General features: G+C 41.7%; 1 protein-coding gene across 1 annotated transcript in view; it reads left to right on the top strand.

The window, feature by feature from the left end:
• Positions 1 to 2,045: 2,045 nt before the first annotated feature.
• Positions 2,046 to 25,802, top strand: part of tmod2 (tropomodulin 2) — a 74,374-nt gene continuing 50,617 nt past the window's right edge. Inside the window, exon 1 of the mRNA XM_067971443.1 lies at positions 2,046 to 2,148. The gene's annotated coding sequence lies outside the window, so the exon portion shown is untranslated. The remainder of the gene's footprint in view (positions 2,149 to 25,802) is intronic.

Raw genomic sequence — 25,802 nt, 5'->3', positions numbered from 1 at the left:
GAGTTTTATTCCTTCAGCTTTTAATTATTGTTGGGAGATTTTAAAAAAATGTAAATAATTTTTTAAACTTTTTCTTTCTGTCTTGTTTATCTCTCTTAATCCAATCTTTCTTTCCCTCTCTTTATTTTGCTTTCCGTACCTGATTTGACATTGAATTCACTATTCTAACTTATACTTCCTGGATCAGACTCTCCACTGCTCATTAACGATTCTTCAATCTGATTGGTTAAGGAGATACACAGTTACTTGCCCTGTTCACACAGGTCCCAGCTGGCCTGTAGAGGGCGCTGCGACAAGCTCTTACTTACAGTAACTTGAAAACCCCATAGAAAGATATGGGCAAGTGTAAGTCTAATGATCGGCTGGCCATTCATTGGCAAAATCCGGACCGATATTATGATTTAATTTTATAAGTTTCCTTTGTTTTATGGTTTCGTTCTTTATTAGTTGTGCCCTTCTACAAAGGGGGCACTTTTGTTTGATTTCTCATAGAATCATAGAATTATTACAGCACAGGCCATTCGGCCCAACAAGCATGTGCCAGGGAGAGCAATCCAGTAAGTCCCATTCCCCCGCTTTTTCCCCATAGCCCTGCAAATTGTTGCTCTTCAAATATTTATCCAATTCCTTTTTGAACAATTGAATCTACATCCACCACCCTTTCAGGCAGCGCTTTCCAGATCATAACTACTCGCTGTGTAAAAAAGTTTTTCCTCAGGTCACCTCTGGTTCTTTTGCCAATCACCTTAAATCTGTGTCCTCTGCTTCTTGACCCTTCTGCCAATGGGAACAGTTTCTCTTTATTTACTTTATCTAAACCCTTCATGATTTCAAACACTTCTATCAAATCTCCTCTCAGCCTTCTCTACTCTATGGAGTGGAGATGCCGGTGATGGACTGGGGTGGACAAATGTAAGGAATCTTACAACACCAGGTTATAGTCCAAAAAATTTATTTTACAATCACAAGCTTTCGGAGATTATCTCCTTCGTCAGATGAATGAATGAAAAGGTTCTCAAATCGCATATCTTATACTATGTTGGGACAGCATCACACCAATCAAAAGGTGTCGTTGTTATTCAAACAGGCCAGTCACGGAGAACAGCACGTCCCAGTACACTAGATATACATTGTGTCTATTACACAGGCAGGCAGAAAGAAACTCAAAATGGCAGAGAGAGAGAGAGAGAATTTTAAAAAACATATAATTTTTTCCCCCCTTTTTGCTGGTGGGGTTATGTGTAGCGTGACATGAACCCAAGATCCCGGTTGAGGCCGTCCTCATGGGTGCGGAACTTGGCTATCAACTTCTGCTCGACGATTTTGCGTTGTCGTGTGTCTCGAAGGCCGCCTTGGAGAACGCTTACCCGAACAATGCCAAGGCAACGGGCAGTAATCACCAGGCATTGTTCTGTGATTTTCAAATGCGAAGGATTCGAAAATTTCATTTCCACACCATTCACCTGAGGAAGGAGGAAGCCTCCGAAAGCTTGTGGAATTTAAAATAAATTTGTTGGACTATAACTTGGTGTTGTAAAATTGTTTACAATTGTCAACCCCAGTCCATCACCGGCATCTCCACATCATCCCTGGAACTATTCTAGTAAATTTTTGTTTGATGACATCGGGGAAACTCTTACTGGTTATTTGGAAAAGGCAACTATGAGGAGCCTTCATCAGTTTGCAATTTTTTTTGTTTCTTGTTGAAAAGTTATCTTTAATTCTACCATGCAGCCTACAGAGGGCGCCCCTGAGTACAGGCCCCACCGCAGGGAAAAGCACTCCCAACTCTTGCGCAATACCAACCGCAGTGCGACTGCGCACTCCGCACCTCTCACGCCATCCCGAGCCAACGCCTCTGTCAACCTGCGCTGATTGGCTCTCATCGGGTCGGGGAGGCGGGAGGCGGGAGGCCAAACGATTAGTTGGATTGGTGGATGCGGATGCCAATCGCGTGACGTCGGCGGGCTCGCGTCACCGCCTGGCGTGGCGGTTGGCGGCGGGCTTCTCGGGGCGGTGACGCCCCCTTTTGTCAGGGCGAGAGCGAGGCTTGTCTCTCCACTCGGGGCGGGGCGGGGAGGGATCGGCCGGCGGACACCGAGTGCTCAGTTCAGCCGGAGAAGGACGCACCTCGCCCAGCAGCCACCGGTAAGTGATGCCGGCTCCGACACCCAACATCTTCAGGACCGGGCAACCCAACTGCCCGGAAATATCTTGGCTCCATCTCCGGGATAGAGATCGGGTCCCGGGCCGGATATTGTGATGTGCCGCCGCTTGTCCTCTTCATGCAGCGGCTGTCAGGGCGCGGTGTGGAGCCAGGGAGGGGGGGAACGGCTCCGCTTAGGCCCCACGCCCCACTGTTCCTGGCTGCCTTTTAAAGAGCCCCTGGTGCGCCCCAGCCCTGCTGTTTCTCTGCAGGTTTCAGCCATGTCCTTTATCTTTTTGAGGCTTGGTCATAACAGTCTCGCTGTAAGAACGGCCACCAGTGTAGGCTGAAACCCTCATAAATATGTATATAGTTTATGCCCTTGATCCATCAATAAAACCTTTTATCGCTAACAGCTTAATTGTACATGTAGGGTGGGGACATGAATTTTGGCATTTAAACAGACAATGTTGACCTTTATGTTGAGTCGTGTTTCAGGATTCAATAGAGCTAGCAGAATTAATAAAAAAAATACTGTCAATGCTGGTTGGTGCTGGAAGGGACTTGAATTGAGCTAGATTTGTGACAAGAACAGAAAATGCCGAAAACACAGCATTTACCATCAGCATCTGTAGATGAAACGGACAATTGACACTTTGTGGGTTTTAAAGGAGGGCAAAAAAAACCTGAAGCACCGGCTGTTTTCTCCACAGATGCTGATTGACCTGTTCCCAGCTTTTTCAGAATTAAAATTAGTTAATGCTCGGGCATTAATACGTGTGGATGGTCATAAGCTTCAAGGTTACAATTTGTGCTGCTGGCTGTCACTTGGAATTTGAAAACCACAAATGAGATATTTAAGATTGTGTGCTTTCAAAATTATAATTCTTGTATTATATAAATTTTGAAAGTCCAGGTGCATGGAGTTTAATGCTTTAAATCTGCCTTCTAACTCCTGATGTTATCATTTTTCTCTGATGTGCCTTGTATATGTTGCACAGGGACCTGTCTGGTAACCAGTTACTTCAGGATGAAGGATGTGAATAACAATTTATATTTCTATACAAAGGTGCATCACAGCATTTTATAAAGCAGAGGAAAACTTTAAGAAATTTGAAGTTGAGTTGCTGAAAGCGTAGTTGATAAGGGTTTTCAGTGAAGACTTTAGAAAACAAGATGGAAGGTGGTAAAACAGAGGAATTAAATGAGTGTCCTAGTGGACAGGGGTTGAATGAGCAACTACTGATGCTGGGGCAAGGAGCAAGGTGTAAACTGATGTTGGAGGAGATGTACCAGAGGAGTAAAGGTTGCATGTAGGGATGTACTGAAGGAGATTGCTGATAAGTTGGGACAAGACATGGAGGGAATTAAAAGCAAGGAATAATGATCTTGAAGTCAATCGCTAGGACATGGATTTCATATCTCAATCCTTTCTGCCTTGCTACATTTCTCCCCATTTCCAGCAGCTTTCTCTTCAGCTATCCTTCAGTCACCTCCCTGACTCCTCCCAACTCCTGCTCTGTGATCATTTCCATCCCTCCACCTTAATGTGCCTTGTGACAGTTCTGTACATGATAGGTGCTATATAAGTCCAATTGTTGGCAAGGATGGGGTAATGGTCGTGTGGGTACTTGTGTGGATGAGGACAAGGCTTCAACTTTCTGAATGAACTGTAATTTGCAGAGGCTGGCTAGGAGAGATTTGGAGATGTTGAGCCTTGTGAGAAAGCTGTGGATTAGGGAAAGATAGGGGAGGAGGCATGTGATGGTCATAGATTGGGTGTGGGGTAGGAAGCTCAGCTTGGGATTGAACAGTGTTCTATGTTTCTGCACCTACAGGCTCAGCCTGCAGTGGTAGCTGTGGCGATGGATGGGTACAAGGCCAGAGATGAGTTGGCAAGAATATTGGCATTGGTTTTGCCAATATTAGCAGGATAAAATCTAGGCTTGTTTGGAATTTAAACGTGGGAAGGCAGCTGGAAAGTGCAGCAGCAGCCTTGGGATCGATGGAGTTGGAGAGGTAAAGCTGGCTATTAGCCTTTGCATGGAAGCTGACCCTGTGCCTATAGATACTATTGGTGACGGTTGCTTATAATGTTGAGGAAGGGAATGAGCTTGGAGCCTGGGGATGCACTGGAGGTGATGGCGTTGATGCAGGTGGAAGAACAATTGGAAATGTAATATCTTGCAACATGTGAGTAGAATCATGTCAGTGCCATGTATGTTGACATGGAAAGCACCATGGTTGCCCCCTATACTAACAGCTGCAAATTTTTTAAAAAAATGCTTTTTTAAGTTATTCTGGTCAAATCTTGCCAGTATTTTAGATCAAATTTGCATGGTATGGCAATGATTTGATGGTGAGTTTTCTGTTTTGATGTCAACATGATGCATGTAGCTAACAAAAAATGCCTCCTACAATGACAATTGTAAACAATTTTACAACACCAAGTTATAGTCCAGCAATTTTATTTTAAATTCACAAGCTTTCGGAGGCTACCTCCTTCCTCAGGTGAACGATGTGGAAATGAACACCATGATGGAAATGTTATTGTGTTTCAAGGATGTAGTGCATCTCTTGGTTTGGTGAAGTTTGCTGTTGTGCTTTATAATGTCATGTTAACATATTTCTAGGCTCAGGTGAAGTTTGCTGGTGTGGTTTATAATATTATCTAAGTTCTTTGTTTTCAATTTTTTTTTGTGATTGCAGACTATTTCATTAATAAATGCCAATGTGACCCAAAGTCTCTAATATTGGAGTTCACATGTTTGGACAACTGATGTTAGATCTCCTCTAATTAGATTAATCTCTTTGATTACTTGGGTATGTAAGTAACTGAAAGTCGCATCCTTAAATAACTAACCAGAACAGCGAGACTGAGCAAAGAAACAGAGTTCAGTTCTACTTTGAGATTGGACCGTTTTATATTCCAAAGGATGTTGGATTCAGCAAATTATCATACTAATTTTTTTAATTCTGGCCCAACAATGTGCATTGACCTAAAAGTACCCCCCTCCCCCCACTACATAATTCTGAATTCTTTTAATTTCCTCCCTGACAGTTATTACTGTGTAGTGAAGTAGCTTGCAACCAGCAGAAAAAACACATTTCCTCAAGCCGGTCTGGGCTGGATTTAAATCTAGAGGTGAAAGGACAGTATAGGAATTCAGGCCCACGTATTTTTTAATCTTTTTTTGTTTATTTCCGTTGGTTCAGTTGCAAAAATGTAACAAACTGCTTGGTAGCAACAGGAAGGAAGTGCCTGAGTGTCTATCACCAGTTGTTGTTCTCGAGGTTATTGAATCGACTTGCTGCATGGGAATCTCATTGCCTCTTTGTCATCCCAGTGCATCCACTTCATGATGGATGGATTCAGTGCTTCTCGGTGGAAGTCTGATATATAAAACCCACACCATTCATTCGACTTGTCTCTACATTAAAATTGCTCTTAAATGTTGTATTCTATACATGGAATATTTTAAATATTTTTTCTAAAAGATGCAACTTGGGGCTGGCTATCCATAATTATCTTTACAAGAGATTTTTTTGCAGAGGGTATGCTCCATCTGCTTCACATTTTAAATATTGCATGTATGCATTTGGGAAGGAGTTTTAAAAAAAACAATTGTCGAAAAATAAATTTGAAGGACAGCCCTTGACTTATCTAGTTTTGATTTTTGTGCGACTGGAATAGGTGGGTTTGAGTTTTCACTGTGGAAAGAACTGCTTATTTTCTCTTGAGTATTTATGTTTCAGTAGCTCCAGCTCGAGGAACAGGAAACCAGGCTTTGAAATGTCTTCAAAATTATTGAATCTGGCTGCATAATCATGGATGTAATAGATCTACCAGGAATGAACACGTATATACTTGAGATTATGACTCTTGCATTACTTATATTTTATCCCTTATTGGCCACTTATGAACCAGATCAATGTGTAATATGTGCATACAGTATTGTGGATAAATTTTGAATTTTACAGCCTTTAATTAACCCGAGTGGGTTCTTTTGTTTGTTTTTCCTCTGGTAGGCTTAACAAGTCCTGGTTTCTGAGGATGCATTTATACTTCACAAAGTGACCTTAGAGTGAATTGCTCCCAAGCTCAATTATTTGTTATACCAGTTCTTCCAAACCCAATTTAACTTATTAGCTTTAAATTGGTATGAAGCCACGTCCTGACATTGTAGGAATCGACCCTTTACTACTGTACACTTTTGAACCCAAACTGTGTCTGGGATCTGCAGTTCAGGTATAAAACCCTCAACTGCTCTAGTGTGATCTTCATTAGATTGCTTGGGTGGATCACTGTTGTGTAAATTAGATGGAAATTGTTTTGCCGTGATGCTAACGTTGGTGTGTAAACAGTGATATTGTGAGAGGGTTTTTAAATTGATGGAGCAGGTTTAAAAATCCACTTGCAATTACATAAATGTTCATTCAAGTTGTCTGATCTTGTCCAATGAAACCTCTTTTTCTGTCACAGGATGGAAATTAAGCACTGTCAACTTTAGAAACTGTTAGGCAATAGAGATGGCCGTTAATAGGTTGTTTGGGCTGAAACTGGCTTGTTTGTTTTGTTTTCTGTTCTAAAATGCTGTCCTCCCTTTATTATATGCTACCTTTCAGTCATATGATGAATGCCAAGCCTGTATAACAATCACCTACATAATAACATGGTAATGGTTTGGGTGGGATAAAACTATTGCTCCGTAGAGACTATTCTTCCAAGCCTCCCATCAGTTTCCTTACTGAGATTTTGGAGCTGATAGTCCGGTATTCCCTTTCTTAATAAAAATTCATCCGATTTTTAAAAAATAAATCTATAAACCTGCCATGATTATCCTCATCGCCACTAGTAATCTATTCCACAGTTCTATCACCACCTCATTTAAAAAAAAGTGTTGCCTGAATTGCCTATTTCCATTCACCCCTAACTTGAAATTTTGACCCGTAGCCCTCAAATCCTATGCCCAACAAGAACTTTCTTAATCCAAATTTTAGATACCGTGAAAATGTTAAAGACCTCCTCTTTGATCGGAGAGGGGGGATCTGCTGTTTGTTTGCAGCTTAAGTCAGTGTAATAATGCTTACCCAGCTAATGTTTTTATTTTAATGCTCTCCTAGTTGGCCGCCTACTTTGTACCCTCCGTAAACTTGAGCTCATCCAAAACTCTGCTTCACGTATCCTAGCTCCCACCAAGTCCCATTCACCCATCACCCCTGTGCTCTCTGACCTACACTGGCTTCTGGGCTAGCAACGTCTCGATTTTAAAATTCTCATCTTTGTTTTCAAATCCCTCCATGGCCTTGCCTCTTCCTATCTCTAACATCCTATAACCCTCTGAGATCTCTGTGCTCTTCCAACTCTGGCCTCTTGCACATCCCTGATTTTCACTGCTCCACCATTGGCGGTCGTGCCTTCAGCTGCCTATGCCCTAAGCTCTGGAATTCCCTCCCTAGTCTTCTCTGCATCTCCATGTCTCTCTCCTTTTAAGACTCTCCTTAAAACCTACCTCTTTGACCAAGCTTTTGGTCACCTGTCCTAATATCTCCTTATGTGGCTCGGTGTCAAATTTTGTTTGATAACGTTACTATGAAGTGCCTTGGGACGTTTTACTGCGTCAAAGGCGCTATACAAATACGAGTTGTTGTTTTAAGGATCGGCTGATTGAGGTAGAGTGCAGTAACTGAATCTTGGTGATTAGGAGCTGAGAATATCATATTTCAGTGCCTAGCCTCTAGAACCACAGAAAGAATGACCACTCTGACTGAGAAGTTTGTTTTAGAAACTTGATAAGATTGTGTGGGCTGGTATCCTAGAATAGTTTAACTGCACATTCAGCATTTTATAAAATAGTTTTAATATGCTGAATTCGGCCACTTTCTATTTAATTTTACCACTGATGTGCAGTTCATTAGCTTAGCTAATTGAAACAATTTTTTAATAACTGGTGTTTCAACAAATCAATTGTGTAATTTGTCATATCTGTATTGTGGTTGTCTTTCATGCACTTGGTTGCTTTTGTTTTCTGTTTTAAGTGTCTAATTTTCTTGCTTTGTGGACACATCATCTTTTGATCTAAAGTCCGTAAGCCTACACCAAAGAATATCACAGCTTTGCTAGGAAAACAAACCATGCTAATCTATAGTAAGAGATATGAAGAGGCTTGCTTACAGTCAAGGCCAAGAAGCATTGCTTTTTTTCATTGCCACATCTACAAGACAGCAAGTCGGGGCAAAATAACTACCCATGCAGTACCTATCCTTGACAGACATACAGCAAGTGTTAATTTTAATTATTCCAGTTAAAATTTCATCATAAAGATTGTAGCACAGCTGAAGTAATAGTGATTGGCAAAATTATGTAGAGTTAGTGATAACTTACCATGAGCTTGGCTTGGTTATTCCTCAAACTTGACTAATGTATGCTTAAAAGAGCCAGAATTTACCTACCCTGTTGTGGTTTCAAATTGTTCTATTTCACGCGGTAGAAACTTGATCATTCTTTACAATAAGGTAGGTATCGTATCCTACGCCATACATAGACTAGATCAGTCTGGCCACACTTTGGAATTACCTCCCTAAAACCCTCCACCTTCCTCTCCTCCTTTCAGACCTTAAAACCCACCTCTTTGACCAAGCTTTTGATCACCCCTCCCAGTATCTCATTTTATTCAGCATCCATTTTTTATGATTATGCCTCAGTGAAGTGCCTTGGAACTTTTTTATGCTGAAGGTGTTTTATTTCTACTTGTTGTAAAGATTATTCTTCTGCATTCCTCGGCAACTGATTAAAAGTGATCAGTAGATGCATTTTAGACTATACCAACCTAGTCTTCCCTGTGAAAGAAACGACTGAGATTTATACACCACCTTATCACATCGACAGAAATTGCCAAAGTGCTTCATGAATAATCAAATACTTTGTAAGCAAAGTGTGACCCCCAAGCTGTCAATGTTGGGGCAAAGGAAGTGGGTGATGCACAAGAGGCCAGCATCGGAGGAACAGAGTTCTGGCAGAGTTGTAGGGCTAGAGAGGATACAGAGATAGGGAGGGGCGAAGGCATGTAAACATGAGAATGAGAATTTTAAATTTCGGGCATTAGGGAACTGGGAGCCAATGTGGGTCAGCAAGGACAGGAGTGATGGAGGAGTGGGACTTGGTGTGGGATAGGATAGAGGCAGCAGATTTTTGGATGAGCTGAAATTGAGTGGGGTTGGAAGGCCGGACAGAAGAGCGTTGGAATAGTCGAGTTTGGAGGTGACGGAGGTACAGACGAGAATTATTAGATGCTGATGCAGGCAGTGTTGCGGAAGTAAGTGGTCTATGTGGTGGAGAGGATATGTGGTTGGTAGCTCAGTTCAGGGTCAAATAGGACGTTAAAGTTGTGAACAGTCTAGTTGAACCCGAGACCGTGGCAAGTGTACAGAGTTTGTGGTGGGGCCCAAAGATGATGGCTTTGGTCTTCCTACTGTTTAACTGGAGGAAATTGTGATTCATTCAAGACTGTCAGACAAGCTGTCTGGAGGGGTTAAGAGATATGTCGTTGGATGATTTTTGCAGAATTTGTTTATAGCCATCCTGCCCAGTACAACTTTTTGGTTGAACCAGACAAGAGTTTTGCATTAGTCTAATACAGGGTATGGTAATTATGGTGGTTATGTTACTGGACCAGTAATCCAAAGCCTGGACTAATAATCCAAGGCAGTTTGAGAATGTGAATGCAGTTTTAAAAAATCTAGAAATAATAAAGCTGGTATTAGTAAAAGTGACCATGATGTTGCTGTTGTAACCCCAACTGGTTCACCAATACCCTTTAGGGAAGGAAACCTGCCATCTTTACCTGGTTGGCCTATATGTGACTCCAGTCCCAGACCACCATAGTTGATTCTTAACTGCCCTCTGATGTGGCCTAGCAAGCTACTCAGTTGTATCAAACAGAAGGTCCACCATCAGCTTCTCAGGGCAACTAAGGATGGGAACTAAATGCCAGCCTTGCCAGTGATGCCCACATCTTGGGAATGAACAAAAAAAATAAGCAAAGTGAGGACCTCCTGCTTTTTAGTGTCAGGCAAAACTGAAATGAAAGTGGAAGTTTCTGTTCTGAATTCCAATCAGAATAAATGCAGTAACTATTCATACTATTCATGCAAAGCCAGTTGCTATATCTACAAAATTGCAATTAATGTTAATTTGTGTTGCAGTATAAACAGGACTACAAGCCTTCCCTCTGACTCAGTGCTGCAACATATGTTTGTATTAATATTGTGCCAGCAGCAGCTCTGAGCTCCTGTCACTGACACACTATTGGTTCTTGTACTGGGGCATCAAGACATTAGTGCTCAAATGGAGACTTGTGATCTCTGCAGTACCTTCTCTGATTTACCTTATGATCTGTCTGGGTCTAATTGTATGCCCAGTGGAGTTCTTTTTCTAAAGTGTGACCTCCTGCATTTCGCTATTCCGCAAGTCAAGTTTAGGGCAGATCTGAGAATAAAAATCCTATGTTTCAGTAGTTTTGTGAACTTTGTAATTGCTCTGCTCATGATTAATGAAACAACAGAGAATTTTTAAAAGGCGACAGGCAGATGCACAGCAAGGTGTGGAATCTAGTAGTAGCTTGCTAATCTCTGGAAAATATGAGCTGTTGGATTGTGGAGATCAGGTCCTTCATAATAGAGTGCAGTTGATGGTAGGAGTACCTGCTTATACCTACTGTTGATGGCACTCTGTCAATAATGTAAAATTGCCTGACTTAAGCAAATTCTGTGCCTTAGGCACCTGGAACCTGAGAGTGGACAGCAGATGTGGAAAACGAGCATTGGTTTCTAGTGCATTGAAAGCATTTCTGTTAGGTACTAAATTCTCATTTCAGAATATATCCTGTTTACAGCCTTTTCTTGATAATATGAAGTCATTATTTTTGCACAAGAAATTGAATTATCCAATAATTTGAATTAGCTAACTTGAAATTGAGTCGACTGTATATACTGGCCAGATTTAGCAACAGTGGCTAAGTCTGTATTCAGTTGCTCTGAAGTTGCAAACTTGACTTTTGACAGAATTACATATGTTCCATTAGTGTGTGTAAGGGCTGACTGACTTTCTAGGATGCGTCGGGCTAAACTTAAGATGGCGGACCTGATTTTAGTGCTGCTGTTATATTTGAAAATGGCACTAGATAATTGAAGACACCAGGAAAAACCCCCTTTTTCAAGAAGAGTCTTGGTGACTCTGACGGCAGTATCGTTTTATAGGTGAGAGTGACTGCCCTTGACATCAAGGCAGCATTTGACCGAGTGTGGCACCAAGGAGCCCCAGTAAAATTGAAGTCAATGGGAATCAGGGGGAAAACTCTCCAATGGCTGGAGTCATACCTAGCACAAAGGAAGATGGTAGTGGTTGTTGGAGGCCAATCATCTCAGCCCCAGGACATTGCTGCAGGAGTTCCTCAGGACAGTGTCCTAGGCCCAACCATCTTCAGCTGCTTCATCAATGACCTTCCCTCCATCATAAGGTCAGAAATGGGGATGTTCGCTGATGACTGCACAGTGTTCAGTTCCATTCGCAACCCCTCAAATAATGAAGCAGTCCGAGCCCGCATGCAGCAAGACCTGGACAACATCCAGGCTTGGGCTCATAAGTGGCAAGTAACATTCGCGCCAGATAAGTGCCAGGCAATGACCATCTCCAACAAGAGAGTCTAACCACCTCCCCATGATATTCAACGGCATTACCATCACCGAATCCCCCACCATCAACATCCTGGGGGTCACCATTGACCAGAAACTTAACTGGACCAGCCATATAAATACTGTGGCTACGAGAGCAGGTCAGAGGCTGGGTATTCTGCGGCGAGTGACTCCCCAAAGCCTTTCCACCATCTACAAGGCACAAGTCAGGAGTGTGATGGCATACTCTCCACTTGCTTGGATGAGTGCAGCTCCAACAACACTCAAGAAGCTCGACACCATCCAAGATAAAGCAACCCGCTTGATTGGCACCCCATCCACCACACTAAACATTCACTCCCTTCACCACCGGCGCACTGTGGCTGCAGTGTGCACCATCCACAGGATGCACTGCAGCAACTCGCCAAGGCTTCTTCGACAGCACCTCCCAAACCCGCGACCTCTACCACCTAGAAGGACAAGGGCAGCAGGCGCATGGGAACAACACCACCTGCACGTTCCCCTCCAAGTCACACACCATCCCGACTTGGAAATATATCGCCGTTCCTTCATTGTCGCTGGGTCAAAATCCTGGAACTCCCTTCCTAACAGCACTGTGGGAGAACCGTCACCACACGGACTGCAGCGGTTCAAGAAGGCGGCTCGCCACCACCTTCTCGAGGGCAATTAGGGATGGGCAATAAATGCTGGCCTTGCCAGCGACGCTCACATCCCGTGAACGAATAAAAAAAATATAAAAGGAAGGTATGAGCGCCAGAGTTAAAGTACTTAATTGATGCACATCATATTCTCATGGTGCTTGATTTTAGCATCAGCTGCTTTGAATCTGTATGCAGTAAGACTTCTCAAGTGTGTTTGATATTAACTGGTGGCAGTGCTGCTTAGTGTGACAAATGGGGAGTTTTGTCACGTTTTGAATCATAGTCTATAAGCTGGCTAAGCACTTTAAATTTCTTACTGCAGTTGTTAGTCTAGCTGAATGTCTGGTGATTTTGCACAATCAAGAAATCAGCTCTGGTGGGATGGAATGCTTCATGTTTTGATGTGATACTTGACCTTGTTTCTTGCTTTGTTCTGTGAATGATGAATTGCACTAGGAGAAGTCTAGATGGCCATCATTGTTCAGTTTCCTGATGCTGTTTAGCTATCAGTCTATAGATATGTACTTAAAAAAAAAATCTTTTTCTAGATAGCTGTATTCAAATTTGTATGATAGTTCTGTCAATTACTCTCTGGTCTCCTGAGATCGATGGGGACAAGCTGGATTATAATTCTAAAGGGAATCCCTGTCTGCCAGTTCTTCTTGAATCACTGTACTTCACCTTATGTGAAGGTGATCCCTGCAAAGTTCCATTGGCCATTACAAATACTCATGTATAGGAGTGACAGTATAGACTCAAGTCGAGATTTAGTATTATTGGTGGGTTTAGTAAAGGGTATTGTCATTTATTATTTTTGCACCCAAGAAAGGAGCACGAGTTAAAAGTTCTGTAAAAATAGTGCAAGCTGCTATGTTATCTCCAGCTACTGTTTGTTTACTTTTAATAAACCTTTTCTGTAGTTTATAGTTTAAATCACTTGCTGAAAGTTTGTTTTTCTGCTATCTGAAGTCCAGAGGGACACAAGACTGTTTTCTGTTTTTGTTACAATAGCAAGGATTTCTGTTTGGCCCCTGGACAATGCTACAAGACCAGATATTGGGTGTATTATGTTGCACTCTATTTGTAGTTAGTGTGGGCTTGATTACGGGACTGGTCTTTGGCACTGAGTGCAAGAGAAATGTCTCAGTAAAGCCTGAAAAAAAAAGTTTAGCTTCTCTGTTTGTAAAATGGACTAGAGGGTGTGTAAACATGTAACATTTAGTCACTTGGGCACATCTTGTGAATAATGAGTGTCTCGGGAAGAGGCAGTCCAGCTGTTCTTGGATTCCTGCTTTTTCCATTTCTTAAGATTACAGTCATGCCAGGTAATACAGTTGGGACATTAGAGTAACTACAAGTTATTGAAGCATTATTTAGTATTTATCTCTCAGCGTAATTTCCATTGTAATCTTACTTTTTGTTTTAATTCCTTTAATGACTCCTTCTTTCCCGCATTATTCATAACCAGTGAGCAAATTATCTTCATATAGGCTTGGTTTCAGAGGTCAGTGGTTAACTCTGGCATGGATGGAAACCTGCTTCAATTGAACCATAGATGTTGAATAGTCCATCTTGAGGACCTTCCAAATAAATCTGCCCAACTACCTGGTTGAATCATGTTGCCTTGCAGTACAACTGGGAATGCTCTTTATTGCTGCAAGACAATCCCATGGGACAATGCAATTTAGCAATGCTTCACTTGTTGTCCTTTTATCTGTTTACTTTAGTAACCATTTCATTAAAACAAATAGTCGCTATTTGACTGAAAAGTGTTGGAATATTGACTCTGCTAACAGTGCAAAGAATTAAGGAATCTCTAAAGGGGCTATTAAAATATTTGTAGGAGGGGGAGCTTGAGAGAAGGGGAGTTGTAACTTGAGCTCTTATCTGGAATAGTTTAGGGATATTCTGAATGTTACCAGACAATTGGAATAGCCTAATTGTGTACGAAACAGTGATTGATAGCAGAATTCATCTGACCCCTGCGGGTGTGCGCCAGTGTTTTAAACGATGCAAACTTAAAGGATGGGGGCACCATGTTCCCAAAAAAAAACTTTTCTGGTCATTTATGTACTTTGCAGATCTGATTATTCTGACAGTCTCCTAATGAGTTTGTAATTCACTTCTGTTTGTTATAAGAAATTGTCCATCTGATATCGTTGCAGTGTTGGCAAGTTGTGTCCAATGCGTGTTGTCCTGGGAATAACTTCTAGGTGTGAAAATTCTGTCTCTGGTTCCTGGTGATGTATCATATTAAAACAACTGAGACATTTCAGCAGTATGTGCAAATGCAAAATGCATTCAACGATCCCTGAAATGTAATTTTCTTGTCGTTGGGGAGTGTAGAGTATCCTATCCTCTTCTGTTTTTGTTTTGAGCTAGTAGTGGTGTTAATTCAAGGTACTGGATAAATCAGCTGAATGAAACTTTGTTTTGTGTGTTAAGGCAGCTAGATTTTGAAAAACTTGCACTCCGTGCATTTTAAAAATGGCCATCTTTAGCATTAACGTTGCTGGCCAACTTCAGCAGCATGTTTCTTAGGATAGCTAGATGAAATGCCCATTTTCAATATCATGGTCCTGGACTAGAGGTGTGTGTCAGTACTCTGCTGTAGTCAAACTATTCACTGCAGGTTCTTGTTTGTAATAATTCCATTTTGGAATACAACTTTAAGGCTCATGGATTTCTAGGACAATTTACCAGCTAGTTGTCTGGTATCTAACTGTACAAAAGCTGAAGTATTCTTACTGGCTAAAATAACTACCTGATATGAGCAGTTCTGGGGAGTTGTAGTCTTAAAGACATATCAGATACTTGTTTCTGCCAGTTGTCCAGCTTTTGTAAGTAGCTCATCCATACAGAACAAGAAGTCAAACATTTGATCTCCAGCCAGTGCTGAGGTAGTTGATCTTGACTGATAGGGAAAATCAGACTGGGTTCCTGCTTCTGACCGCTATGCAGCGATTCAGTACGGGAAGTGCACATTTGGACATCAGGTGATCTGTGCAATGTGCACCTTTTTATGAGTTCCTGTTTCCTGACTGAATAGGGGACTGCAGCCTTGCAATAAAAGTAACTTTACAATTCAAATGGCTATTCCATTAATGAGTTTGTGTAATACAGTGGGTTAACCAAACCAAGCAGGTGCTGGCTGTGGCTCTGGAATAAGTTATGCTGCTTTAGTGTCAGTAATATTTACTGTGTTCTTGTCTGGGAAAAGCTAACCTATTCAACACGAGTGGAGAATTGACTTTTGATTTCAGTCACAATGCACACACATGACTCTTAATGAAGGTAAGAGATGTCGAGCACAAGCATGCAGAGTAGTTTCAATTCCAAGCTGAAATGGAGATTGGCATTTATCATGCTTAAATTAATTTAATAGAGCCATGTGAGCTCAACAGTCATCTAAAACTGGCTAATCAAAATAGGTTCCATGGACATTTGTCATGTATGTAAACATATAGATGCATAAGTGTTAGTAGTTGTTAACTTGCTTAGATGGCATCAGATGTAACCATATCTATAGTTTTCCAAGCTTGAAGTTGATGGGGGTCTGTAAAAGAGGCTGCTTTGCAAATAAGTGTTTGGTCTCCTACTCTTTTTTTAAAAAAGAAAGTTAGTCTCTTCCATGGGGTTATAATTCACTGCCTTGTGATACTAATCCATACAGACCAGAAAGTTCCCGGTTGGATCTCTGCTCTGTACCTAGTTAGCTAACATCATGTAGTGGATGGTGGGGGAGAGGGAGAAGAGGAGCCATTTTGTTGAAGCTGCAGAGAATGTTTGAATCTGTATATGTTGTGATTAATCCAGGTTTTCGATGGATAGTGTCATTCGGACACCACAAAGAAGAAAACCCTATTGGGAAATCCTCGGAGAAAAATTGGCAAGGGGAAAGGAATTTGGGGCTTGTGCTACTCTTCTATGTTGTTGGGAAACCATTCACTGTTTATATGGGCTATATTACCTCTGCATTGTCTTTGTTCCAGGTTGGCTGAATTAGTTGTCAGCAATATAAAGGAATCTGCCAATCAGAAATTACCTTAATAGATTGATGATTCCCTTTCCTCGTGCTCCTGCCTATCAGTTATATTATCTCCCTAAGATAAACCCATTATTTTTCTTGGACTGTCAAGGGATCACAGTAGTTCAGGATTTTCTTTGGTCTGTCCTGATCTTGGTTCCTCCTAACAAACCCATACAGGCTAGTGGACTAGGTAGGAATCGTTTACTCTACACGCTATATCCTCCACAAAATTTATATAATAGGTGGCTCAGTCATTAACCATGCTCAAGATCATGAACAAAACAGCAGCACAAGAACGTTGAGGCCAGGAATTCAAGAGCTGCTGCGGCTGGACATTGTTTGCTATTCACCTTAAAAAAAAAAATCGTAAACAATTTTACAACACCAAGTTATAGTCCAGCAATTTTATTTGAAATTCACAAGCTTTCGGAGGCTACCTCCTTCCTCAGGTGAACGATGTGGAAATGTTCACCTGAGGACGGAGGTAGCCTCCGAAAGCTTTCCACATCGTTCACCTGAGGAAGGAGGTAGCCTCCGAAAGCTTGTGAATTTCAAATAAAATTGCTGGACTATAACTTGGTGTTGTAAAATTGTTTACAATTGTCAACCCCAGTCCATCACCGGCATCTCCACATCATAAAAAAAAATCAGCATGCAGTGTCAGTGGCAAAGCTTCATTCACAGCTCTTGTGTGTCTGTGTACTGTTGCCTGGATTTCATTGTCTTGGATGCAGAAATTCAGTTGCTGAATCTGGGCATTTAAACATCCATTAGGCTAGAGTGAGATTTTGTATCTTGTTATAACTAGTATATTTTGTCACCAACAAGCCTAACAGCAAATTTTTAAAATAATCCTGATCAGATTGTTATGTTACCAAGTGGATTTTTGTTCTAACTCTATCGAGGTTGTTTTGCTTTTATTTGGCATCTGACCTTGTTGAGGGAGTGGCTGCAGCTGTGTGCACTGAACCCAATAAAAGACAAACTTCTCACTCAAATAATACATCAAACCAAACTTACCAATTTTAAATAATGGCCATTTTTGGAAATATTTGAAATCTGTTTTTGTTACTGAATTCAGCAACGTGTACACCTTTTCCTGTGCAATAACTCATTTCAGGTGGAATTGCAGATACATGTGCTGAGGCTGGTGCAGTCCAGAGGACTATTTGCTAACTGTTTACAATCTGGAAAAGTCTTGGGTCCTGACTGATGTCCTGCTAAATTTTGAAGTATTTTAGCTTTAAGCTTGTAGCAAGTTCCCTTGAGTACAGTGGAAACATAAGATTCATGTAAATCTAAGGAAGCTCTAAGCCAAAACTTCATAGTTTTGGTTAATATTGAAAAACTAAAGCAGCAGTATCATTTGAAGAATTTGACAGACTGCAAAATATGTTTCTTCTACAATATCAGGTGCAGGATACTTGATGCATTTTACATTAAATACTGTTGTGAACGATCCCTGGTATGAATCAAAAAGGCCAGATATACTATATAGTTTGTTGACAGGAACTGATTTCAACTTTGCATTGATGTAATCTATGCAGTGTAATTTGGGTGTGCAGTATAATTGCAGATGGTGTGAAGTGAAGTTTAAAGCTCCCAGGCTACCCAGTAGACTCCGGGAACTTTTTAATCATAATTTTTAATGTAGGAGCTGATGAGGACAGTCAGTGCTTTAATGTTCAAATTTAACTCGTGCAGGTGTAGAGCTCCACTCGTGTGTACGTAAGAAGGGCTCCATTTGATCAGGTGCTGGCAGTATAACTGATCTGCTGATCCTGTGCTCTTTTCATCTGGTACTGGTCTCAAAATGCCTATAGTATAATTTCCAGTTGTGCTTAATAGTGATTAATACTTTCAAGAGGAGGAGGATTTTTTGTGCCAAAAGTATTTTGAATGTTACTGTAAATGTTTGGAAGGATTACTCTTTAATCCATATGTTTAGTCGTTTAATTAACATTGCTTAAGAGGTCAACAAATCTTTCTACAGTAGCTAATTCTGAAATGAAATGATTTGAGGATTGGAGCTGCAGTATATCCCTAGATTCAATATGTAGGAGTGGTAGAATATTTCCACTGACTACAAACTCTGGCATGCTTTTCTACTTTTTCCTTTCAGATGGAGTTTTGAGTTCCAGATTTAGATAACCAGGTTTGCTACAATATCTTTTAATGAAAGACTGAAGTTTGTTCAGCATCATCCCCTTCTGTAACTTTGCCCAATAATTATACTGTAAACAATTTTCTGAATTGTTTTAGGTTAACTTGCCCTTCTAAATTACTGATGAAAGCTGTGTGGCCAGATCTGTGTATGTGTACTTAGTGTGGTGTAATGAGTGCACAGGTATTTGCATGAAGATGGGCCACTAAGTGTGAGTCATCCTTGGAGAACAGTGAGTTAAGGATCATCTAACTGACTTTCACTTTATCTTCATGCCCACCGTACATTGTACTCATGAAGACAAATTAAATTAGCTTGTCCAGTTTAATGAATGAAATATCACGAGTTTAATAATTTAAAAACTTTTCCTTAAATGGGAATTGTATGTAGGCTGGTCTAATTGCCCCCCCCTTCTCTCCAAATTGTCTTGGAGGGCAACTTTTGCCTTCAGTGGTATATTGACATCTGAAAGGAATTTCTTAAATAACAAGTGTTTGAGACAAAGATCTAAAACCTTTCGATTCTGATCTTAGTGCTGTTGAAAACTGTGATTCACGATTGAATAGTTCCTGAAATTGTATTTAGTTACTGAGTTGGTACGTGTGGGAGTTTAAGGGTTAATCTCTAAAATCTAGTGCATATTGCTTTCAACTGTTTAAGTTCAATTTTAAAGTTTAAATTTTTAAGTTTGTGTCAGGCTTCAGTGGTGGGAGCTGCTGTAGCAAGTTAATTGGTTAGCTAGATTAAACTGGTACTTGAAGGTGGGGCAGGCCTGACTCATCTGAGTCACAAACTGTAGCAATACAGGGGCCTGTCAGTGCGGACAGCACAGTGTGAACTGCTGAGAGTTTGGTACGTGTGAGAGTTTGGTGCAGTGGGGGAAGGAGGTGCTGCTTTGCCTTGCTTTTCCTAACTTTTTCCCCAGAGCGGCAGTGGACCTGAGAGTAGAAGACTGAGATTGGGGAATAAAAGCAGCAGCAGAGCTGCAACGAGAGACAACTACTGTGCGACATCACAGGTGAGGCAGGAGAGTCCGAGAGGTGAGCACAGTATTAAAGGAGACCCCTAGAGCGCGAGGAGAGTCTGAGAGTCTAAGGCAAGTCATGGCAGCACAGCTCGCACCCGTGATATGCTCCTCCTGCACTATGTGGGAAGTCATGGACACTACCAGTGTCCCTGGCGACCATGTGTGCAGGAAGTGTGTCCAGCTGCAGCTACTGGCTAACAGTCTTTCGGAGCTGGAGCTGCGGGTGGATTCACTGTGGAGCGTCCGCGATGCTGAGACTATCGTGGATAGCACGTTCAGTGAGGTGGTCACACCGCAGGTAAAGATTACGCAGGCAGAAAGGAAATGGGTGACCTCCAGGCAGAGTAAAAGGACTAGGCAGGTAGAGCAGGAGTCCCCTGGGGCCATCTCCCTCTCATAAGAACATAAGAAATAGGAGCAGGAGTAGGCCAAACGGCCCCTCGAGCCTGCTCTGCCATTCAATAAGATCATGGCTGATCTGATCCTAACCTCAAATCTAAATTCATGTCCAATTTCCTGCCTGCTCCCCGTAACCCCTAATTCCCTTTACTTCTAGGAAACTGTCTATTTCTGTTTTAAATTTATTTAATGATGTAACTTCCACAGCTTCCTGGGGCAGCAAATTCCACAGACCTACCACCCTCTGAGTGAAGAAGTTTCTCCTCATCTCAGTTTTGAAAGAGCAGCCCCTTATTCTAAGATTATGTCCCCTAGTTCTAGTTTCACCCATCCTTCGGAACATCCTTATCGCATCCACCCTTCACAATCTTATATGTTTCAATAAGATCGCCTCTCATTCTTCTGAACTCCAATGAGTAGAGTCCCAATCTACTCAACCTCTCCTCATATGTCTGCCCCCTCATCCCCGGGATTAACCGAGTGAACCTTCTTTGTACTGCCTCGAGAGCAAGTATGTCTTTTCTGAAGTATGGACACCAAAACTGTATGCAGTATTCCAGGTGTGGTCTCACCAATACCTTATATAACTGCAGCAATACCTCCCTGTTTTTATATTCTATCCCCCTAGCAATAAATGGCAACATTCTGTTGGCCGCCTTGATCACCTGCTGCACCTGCATACTAATTTTTTGATTTTCTTGCACTAGGACCCCCAGATCCCTTTGTAATGCAGTACTTTCCAGTTTCTCGCCATTAAGATAATAACTTGCTCTGATTTTTCCTGCCAAAGTGCATAACCTCACATTTTCCAATATTGTATTACATCTGCCAAATCTCTGCCCACTCACCCAGCCTGTCTATATCCCCTTGTAGGTTTTTTATGTCCTCCTCACTCTACTTTCCCTCCCATCTTTGTATCATCTGCAAACTTTGATATGTTACCAGATATTCTGCTTTAGATGTTGGGGGAGATGGCTTATCAGGGGAAAGCAGCAAGAGCCAGGTTCGGGGCACCACGGGTGGCTCTGCTGCACAGGAGGGGAGGAAGAGGAGTGGCAGGGCTATAGTGATAGGGGATTCAATTGTAAGGGGAACAGATAGGCGTTTCTGCAGCCGAAACGTGACTCCAGGATGGTATGTTGCCTCCCTGGTGCTAGGGTCAAGGATGTCATGGAGCGGCTGCAGGGCATTCTGGAGGGGGAGGGTGAACAGCCAGTAGTCGTGGTCCATATTGGTACCAACGACATAGGTAAAAAAAGGGATGGGGCCCTGCAAGGTGAATTTAAGGAGTTAGGAGATAAATTAAAAAGCAGGACTTCAAAGGTAGTGATCTCAGGATTACTACCGGTGCCACATGCTAGTGAGTATAGGAACAGGAGAATAGACAGGATGAATGTGTGGCTGCAGGGATGGTGTAGGAAGGAGGGATTTAGATTCCTGGGGGAAGGTGGGACCTGTACAAGCGTGACGCGTTACACCCGAGCAGGACCAGGACCAATGTCCTCGTGGGGGTGTTTGCTAGTGCTGTTGGGGAAGGTTTAAACAAGGGTCGCAGGGGGATGGGAACCTGAGCGGGGAGTCAGAAGGGAATAAAGTTGAGAGCAGCAAGAGAGGGGAAGACCCAGTGGAAATCTACAATACAAATAGTTGTTCAAGAACAAGTGAAAGGGAAAAGCGTAGAGCAGCGGAAAGAAAGTGTACTTTAGGCACGACAGATAAAATAAAAACTAGAAGGCGTAAGGCGATTAACCCAGCATCAAAGCTGTGGCAGGGGGTTGGGAACCTGAGCAGGGAGACAGAGGAAAGCGTGTCAGGAAGGGACAGAAGAAGGTAGGGAGTAAGAGGTAGTGTTAAAAAAAGGAAAAAGCAGGAACTAAGTGTCACAAAACATATTTGAAAGTTCTTTATCTGAATGCACGTAGCATTCGTAACAAAATGGACGAGTTAGCGGCACAAATAACTACGTATGGGTATGATCTTGTGGCCATTACAGAAACATGGCTGCAGGGTGACAACGACTGGGAATTAAATATGCCAGGGTATTTAATAATCAGGAAGGACAGGCAGGAAGGAAGGGGAGGTGGGGTGGCTATTTTAATAAAGGAAGGAATCACTGATACAGAGAAATGATATTGGGACAAAGGATCAGGATAATGAAACAGTTTGGGTAGAGATGAGGAATAATAAGGGGAAAAAACACTCGTGGGCGTAGTATATAGGCCTCCTAATAGTTGCAACTCTGCTGGAAGAAGTATTAATCAGGAAATAGTCGGGGCATGTAATAAGGGAACAGCTATAATTATGGGGGATTTTAACTATCATATTAACTGGACAAATCAAATTGGGCAGGGCAGCCTTGAGGAAGTGTTTATTGAGTGTATTAGGGATGGATTTCTTGAGCAGTATGTAACTGATCCTACAAGGGGGCAGGCAGCCTTGGACCTGGTCCTGTGTAATGAGCCAGGGTTAATTAATAATCTCCTAGTTAAGGATCCCCTTGGAATGAGTGACCATAACATGGTTACATTCCATATCCAATTAGAGGGTGAGAAGGTTGGTTCTCAAACAAGCATACTGAGCTTGAATAAAGGAGACTATGATGGTATGAGAGCGGAATTGATTAAAGTGGACTGGGAAAATAGATTAAAGGGTAAGATGGTACATGAACAGTGGTGTTCAGTTAAGGAGTTATTTTACAACTTTCAAAAATAATATATTCCACTGAGGGAAAAAAGGGTGTGAAAGAAATGACAGCCATCCGTGGCTAAGTAAAGAAATCAAGGATAGTATCCGACTGAAAACAAGGACATATAAGGTAGCCAAACTTAGTGGGAGGATAGAAGATTGGGAAGTCTTCAAAAGAAAGCAAAAAATAACTAAAGGATTGATTAAGAAAGGGAAGATAGATTATGAAAATAAATTAGCAAAAAATATAAAAACAGATAGCAAGAGTTTCTACAGTTATATAAAAAGAAAAAGGGTGGCTAAGGCAAACGTAGGTCCCTTAGAGGATGAGACCGGGAAATTAATGGTGGGAAACATGGAGGTGGCAAAAATGCTGAACAAATATTTTGTTTCAGTCTTTACGGTAGAGGACACTGAGAATATCCCAACACTGGACAAACAGGGGGCTCTAGGGGGGGAGGAGCTAAATACGATTAAAATCACTAAGGAATTGGTACTCAGTAAATTAATGGGACTCAAGGCGAATAAAACCCCTGGACCTGATGGCTTACATCCTAGGGTCTTGAGGGAAGTGGCAGTAGGGATTGTGGATGCTTTGGTAATAATTTTCCAAAATTCTCTGGACTCGGCAAAGGTCCCGGCAGATTGGAAAACTGCTAATGTAACACCCTTATTTAAAAAGGGTAGTAGGCAGAAGGCTGGAAATTATAGACCAGTTAGCCTAACATCTGTGGTGGGTAAAATTTTGGAGTCTATTATTAAGGAGACAGTAGCGGAACATTTGGATAAACATAATTTAATAGGACAAAGTCAGCATGGCTTTATGAAGGGGAAGTCATGTCTGACAAATTTGCTTGAGTTCTTTGAGGACATAACGTACAGGGTGGATAAAGGGGAACCAGTGGATGTAGTGTATTTAGACTTCCAGAAGGCATTCGACAAGGTGCCGCATAAATTATTGCTCAAGATAAAGAATCACTGGATTGGGGGTAATATTCTGGCATGGGTGGAGGATTGGTTATTTAACAGGAAGCAGAGAGTTGGGATAAATGGTTCATTCTCGGACTGGCAACCAGTAGCCAGTGGTGTTCCGCAGGAGTCGGTGCTGGGTCCCCAACTCTTTACAATCTATATTAATGATTTGGAGGCGGGGACCGAGTGTAACATATCAAAGTTTGCAGATGATACAAAGGTGGGAGGGAAAGTAGAGAGTGAGGAGGACATAAAAAACCTACAAGGGGATATAGACAGGCTGGGTGAGTGGGCGGAGATTTGGCAGATGCAATACAATATTGGAAAATGTGAGGTTATGCACTTTGGCAGGAAAAATCAGAGAGCAAGTTATTATCTTAATGGCGATAAACCGGAAGGTACTGCATTACAAAGGGATCTGGGGGTCCTAGTGCAAGAAAATCAAAAAATTAGTATGCAGGTGCAGCAGGTGATCAAGAAGGCCAACGGAATGTTGGCTTTTATTGCTAGGGGGATAGAATATAAAAACAGGGAGGTATTGCTGCAGTTATATAAGGTATTGGTGAGACCGCACCTGGAATACTGCATACAGTTTTGGTGTCCATACTTCAGAAAAGACATACTTGCTCTCGAGGCAGTACAAAGAAGGTTCACTCGGTTAATCCCGGGGATGAGGGGGCGGACATATGAGGAGAGGTTGAGTAGATTGGGACTCTACTCATTGGAGTTCAGAAGAATGAGAGGCGATCTTATTGAAACATGTAAGATTGTGAAGGGGCTTGATCGGGTGGATGCGGTAAGGATGTTCCCAAGGATGGGTGAAACTAGAACTAGGGGGCATAATCTTAGAATAAGGGGCTGCTTTTTCAAAACTGAGATGAGGAGAAACTTCTTCTTTCAGGGTAGTAGGTCTGTGGAATTTGCTGCCCGAGGAAGCTGTGGAAGTTACATCATTAAATAAATTTAAAACAGAAATAGACAGTTTCCTAGAAGTAAAGGGAATTGGGGGTGACGGGGAGCGGGCAGGAAATTGGACATGAATTTAGATTTGAGGTTAGGATCAGATCAGCCATGATCTTATTGAATGGCGGAGCAGGCTCAAGGGGCCGATTGACCTACTCCTGCTCCTATTTCTTATGTGCTTATTCACAAGTGGTTTAAACTATAGTCCGCAACTCTCTTCATATTTTTGTCTGTAGTGGATATCACAATTAAGACTCGAGTGCACTATGGAAAAAGTTTATCAAATCTCTGCAATGTGTAATCACTATAGTTACGTTTAAAATTCACATTTAAGTTGAACTTAAATGTTTATAAATGAAGTACACAATGAGCTGAGGGCTACTGCCTATATTCAGTTGTGGTGCTGACCATAACTTACTCAACTTCAATATTCACCTTTGTGGTGTAAATGGTGTCTCATGGCTCAGTTTGCTTTGTTACCTTTTTTGTTGTCTAGACATGGATGAAGCTGTTAGTTTATACCTCTGATAACTGCAAATGCATTGACTTTGTGCCAGTACACGAAGAGTTAAACCCTATTGCAAATGTGAAGTCTGGTTCTTGCAGCATTTGTGGTACGTTCCCTCTTCAGAGATTTCCTTAATAGATATGCGTACAGTAACATCAGAAAATGATGTTAGCCACTAAAAGCAAACTTTTGGGAAGGGCGGTGAATTGATCAGTTGATTGTATTTTATATATTGCAAAAAAAGTGGCTGGAAATTGCACTATCAAAAGTGGAAGATCACTGTTTAACTTCAGGCCAACAGATTCTTCTCTAAACAAAAATGTTGGGTGGGATTGTTAGATCATGTTTCTGGCCAGGAACAAACTCCCATTTGGAACCTGATGCATGCAACTCCCATTTTTTTTTATTGTTTAGTTTCTATGCTTTCTTTAACTGTAACATCTGTTCAACTGAACATTCCCAGAACTGAAATCTCTGCTTTCTGCTATCAAACTGCTTTGGTCTACTGAATATAAAGAGTTCCATACGATCCCTAGCACTATTGTCCATTTTGTGGTTCTTAAGTTTTTTTTAA

Source organism: Heptranchias perlo, chromosome 34, assembly GCF_035084215.1.
Source record: "Heptranchias perlo isolate sHepPer1 chromosome 34, sHepPer1.hap1, whole genome shotgun sequence".
In the NCBI taxonomy this organism is placed as follows: Eukaryota; Metazoa; Chordata; class Chondrichthyes; order Hexanchiformes; family Hexanchidae; genus Heptranchias; species Heptranchias perlo.
This window is presented reverse-complemented; position numbering and strand designations above follow the sequence as displayed.